This window comes from Haemaphysalis longicornis, unplaced genomic scaffold (genome assembly GCF_048455015.1).
Source record: "Haemaphysalis longicornis isolate Haplotype H1 unplaced genomic scaffold, Haemaphysalis longicornis Haplotype H1 scaffold_106, whole genome shotgun sequence".
NCBI classification, from domain to species: Eukaryota; Metazoa; Arthropoda; class Arachnida; order Ixodida; family Ixodidae; genus Haemaphysalis; species Haemaphysalis longicornis.
In genome coordinates this window covers 530257-534864 of record NW_027526211.1, presented here as the reverse complement: position 1 = coordinate 534864, position 4608 = coordinate 530257, and the positions used below count along the sequence as shown (strand labels likewise).

The window sequence follows — 4608 nt, the reverse complement described above, 5'->3', positions numbered from 1 at the left end:
GATGCAAGAACACATTATTTTAGGCTTCGAACATTTATTATTCCTTTATTAATTCCGTGTTCCCCATTATAAAAAAAAAACAAAAAAAAATTCGGGGAACGAAACCCGCTCCAACCAAGCTATGGCAGGTTAACAGCCAATAAAAAATAAATAAAAAGGAGCGATAGCCCAAAAATATATATTTTTTTATTTTATTACCTGCTATAAACGAGGTAATCCTTACCTGTCTCCTTGTGGCATTTCAAACTAAATGGGCTGTAATATGAGAGCGTGAAATTACAATAGGCCAAAGCTCGTTTGACAAAAGAGGACTGCATTCCTATTTATTTGAAAGATTTGATCTTCGCGCGGTGGCTTTGCATAACACTGAACAGGATGAAGGTTTCCGCAGTGGTCATGCACGAAAGGGCCTTTTCTACTTCTGCAGTTTTGGGCGTCTGGAGTTTCTCCTTCGTTACAGCCGATATCGTGCGGCTCTTGCAGTTCCTGGTTTGTGTTAAAAATATTTTAAATGCACTGAAATGAAGCTCTACCAACCAAAGTTCGTATTTAGTTAGTTATAGCCGATAATTCGCTATATCAGTGTTCCTTTTAGTTAGGTTCAACTGTACACTCTAAGCTGGGTAACCCTTAATAGTGGTATACATTTTCGATTTTTTGTAACCTATAATTTATAAGCTATAAATATCACCTATATCTTCGTAACCTTCATATATGTACACATCAGGATTACTCAGTTATGGGTTACTTTGCAGCTTTCAGCATGTATACCTTCGTATAAGTTACACACACCTGGAAGGTGTCATGTTGCGCGCCAGGCGCGCTTCCGCCGGCGCCGCTGTGGCGACACCCCGAAGGCGCCTTTCCCGCGTGGTAAACAAACTTCGCGTTAGTGGAAGACGATATGTCCGACCATGCTGTCCATTGCGCCGTCTAAAATTTTGCGTCGGGTGTCTCTTGTTCGTCCCTTGAATAAACTGCCGGCCACACGGCTGGGGCTAAAAGAAAAGTTACTTTTATAATTCCTAAAATTTCGGTGCCAGAAAGCTTGAAAATGCTCTCTTAATATATATGCATTGCATTACCTGTTCAATAATCGTTACCCAGGTTGTCACCCAATAATCTTCGTGAGTATTGGCAACGCCTAAGTCTTATAAACAGGCCTAACTAAATTTGATGTTTGCATCAGCTTTGTGCCGTTTAAGAAACCAGTATCAAACATGCATGATAGGTCTTTTGGTAAATTGGGGGTATGGATTTGAGCTTTAGTTAAACAACATTAGGCTTTAGTGAAACCAAGCTTTAGTAGAAAAATGCACTTGATAGCATACTTCAAAAGGACGCCAAAGTTATGATAACATAGCCTTAAGCCAAAAATTCTTGTCTGACAACTTGGGCCATGATTATCAAAAGGGAATTGCAGTACATGCACACATGTTTGCGCATTTAACAGGAGCACATTTTCATAAGTTTGGAATCAGTAGTTTTGAACATTTACATTTGTTATTACGAAACACCTGTGGGGCTATTTATTAAAAAGGAAAACTGTGAACCACCCCAATGTTATTATCGTTCCTAATGAGTATTAGACGAGTGCGGATTCCTGGGCGAATTGGTGTTTCCTATAATGCTTTAGACGTCCAGGTAAAATTCGGTTTATTCATATATCCTTATTAAACCTATTTAATAAATGTTGCGTGAACAGCTCCACAAACATGGCCAAGTATACAGATTCTTCACCTTAATATTTGCACGGATGTATGCAAAGTATTTCGAATTGTTTGGCTACTGCCATTGAACCATTTCAGACGAATTCGAGTTTGAGCTACATTTATAAGATGGTTCTCAGAGGTGCACTTTCCCACTACAGCGTTATTGTCATGGTTCCCCACAGAAAAAAAAAGCAGAATGTCGGAAAGTAGAAAGAACATTTTTACAAATTCATTGTTTCATACAAAGCAGTGTTTATGGCTATGTTCCCTACATTCTCCGTTTCACTCAGAGTCTAATATTACACTTGGAATTCACTCGTCTTTACGAATACATCATTACACTTCCCTCTTAGGTTCCTCTTTACAGTTCCACCTGAGTTGTGATTCCCACGCCAAGTTATCTTTTTTATGCAGCACTAACAAGTTTCTAGAACGATTGTAATCTGTCTTTTGGAGAAACTTTAAATGGAATCTATAATTTCCTGCATGAAAAAAGGCGCTTGGAAAAATTGAGGGATAAGCTTCGCAATTTACATGGTACACAAGGAGGGGCAAAATCAGGGCACGCTGAAGATTTCCCGAGGTGATCTGAATAACTTGTTCCCTGCTGCCGCAGATGGAGGTATATATGTGAGGGGCCGTCACTTGGATTTCCCCACCTTGAAGAGCCATCTACAGAAAATTTCAGAAAAAGAACAAAATCCAGTGCAACCATAAGCCCCTCACACCAAACCACAGGCATGTGAAGTACGAAAAATATATTGCACGAAAATGAAGACAGAGACCAGATAATGAAATGAAAGGCCACACCAGAGAAGGAGTGATTTACGGCCTTTCGAATAATTTCACATCATTTCAGTATTCGTTACACAGAGTAATTTGGCCGCATTGATCAGGACAACCTGAAGCCACTATAGTCATACCGGCCAACCTTCCCGAATTTTAATCGTGCCGTGTTCCAGTTTATCTCGCGAAATGTTTCTGCATGCTCACCCAGAACAGGCAGAAACTATGGGCTACGTGATAAACTGACATACATTTGCAAAAGAGAAAGCAAAAACATTTCCGCGCCTTCATGTGGAATCACTAGTACACGCAACAGAGCGAACGTCGCTCTAAACTCAGGAAACATGCTTTCACGATGCTGAAGCCGTCTGCTTCACATTTTTGGCTGTACTTATACGTCTCCATTCCCCCCCCTCCCCTTGTACCGGCAGTTTCATTTTGAACAAGGATCCCACGTGGAACCCGAAACGTTTTTCATTTCAGTAAAGTGTTCTTATCGGTGGTTTCTTTCTCGGCTATCAGTAAAAAGGAATCGCCAACTTACATTTTTTCTTCGTCCAGATGTGTTGTGGGAGAGGGTACATCTGGAACTTGCACCGATCTTCAAGTGGCATTCCCAGGATGTCTGTAACTGTAATGACACGAAGGGTTATTTGGGTTAAAGTGTAATAGGCTTTAGAGCTGGACAGTTGGTATACATTCATAATGAAAGAACACCTCAAATTTGACAAGACGAAGAAAAGAACACAGTACAAGCACTCACTAACAACTGGAGCTTACTTAAAGAGCTCTTTTCGAAAAAGAGTTCTTTTTGTTGGCTCTGCAAAACCACGCATCTTATAGAATAGCTAGAGTTGCTGAAAAACTACAAAGCTCCATGCTGAGGAAATCGTTATGTGAATTCATAACGTTCATGTAGTAACGAACTGATAGAAAGAGTCACTAAACATGAGGCAAAATAACGTACGAAATATAACATCATAACACTTGAAGAAAGGCCTCGCAGTTTTAAAGTGAATCATACTTTTGTCTGTGCAGCCCTGGGTGCCATATTTACAAAGAATATTTGAATGAATGTTTTTTTAGTTATTGCATTTTCATACCGTTGTTTCCGCTGAAATCAGACTTCATTTCAAATTGTGTAATACGCAGGGGAGTCCTGGTTGTCAGCTCAAGGAACACTGCCTGCGAGAAAAACAGTAGTGCTGATAAGTCATAGCATAGTTAGCCATATGCAACCACACTGTTCGAACAGCCAGGAACCGATGAGGGTGCAGCACCTATTTTTACACCTGCAGCTGTCTCTGTGTCATTGGTCACAATTTCTGTATCATCAAAAAAAAACAAAAACAAAAAAAAAACAACAACAATCAAGCAGCCTGCATGCTGGCTCATACATACCACCATTCTGTAAAGTCGCTTTACTGCACTACACTAGGATCACGCGAAACAACCATTTGCCCTGCAATACCACGCGAATAAAAAAACGACTGGTTTGTGCGAATGAGAATAATAAACCCACTTAACATGGTGAAAATGGCCCGCTGTCTCAAAATGACTAACACCAAATTTGCCCACTCAAGGAAAAGAATGACAAAAATGAAGAGTGTTGTACATATGAAAAATTTTTATTGTGCGGTAAGGCAGACTTTCACAAAAAAGAGGCTTGTGCTGGACAAAAGTGAGTTCGGAAATTTCGGGCAGCATTTAGTGGACTACTTTTCTGCCGCACACACGTTGTGTTTATCCTGATATATTACTACAAAACCAATAAACTAAACACCATTCCGAATATATGCAACGAGAAAAATGAACATTTCCCGAAGGCTGAAACAAAATGGTAATACCTAGAGAACAGCGCGATAATATAAGACGTTAATGAGAAAAAGTTCAATTATTCAAACAGAGCTACCTGACAATTACATGGGCCAATAACTCGTCAAGTGCGCCCGATGCAGCCAACAGCGTAAACAAAACGCTCAACACATGACGAAGGCGCGCAAACGGAGCAGAAAGCAGGTCACGAGCGCCGTTATCTGTTATTATGTACGGGGTTTCCCAATCGTCGGCAACGAACGCAAGCCCGTGATTTCATTCAATTGCCGTCGAG

The 4608-nt window shown here is 40.4% G+C and overlaps 1 long non-coding RNA gene across 1 annotated transcript; it reads right to left on the bottom strand.

Annotated features, from left to right (window-relative positions):
* Positions 1-236: 236 nt before the first annotated feature.
* Positions 237-3993, bottom strand: LOC144160554 (uncharacterized). The gene is made up of 3 exons (XR_013320385.1): positions 3602-3993; positions 3043-3129; positions 237-2384 (listed from the first exon to the last, which is right to left on the bottom strand). It is a non-coding gene; the product is annotated as an uncharacterized LOC144160554 (long non-coding RNA).
* Between the last annotated feature and the right edge of the window lie 615 nt (positions 3994-4608).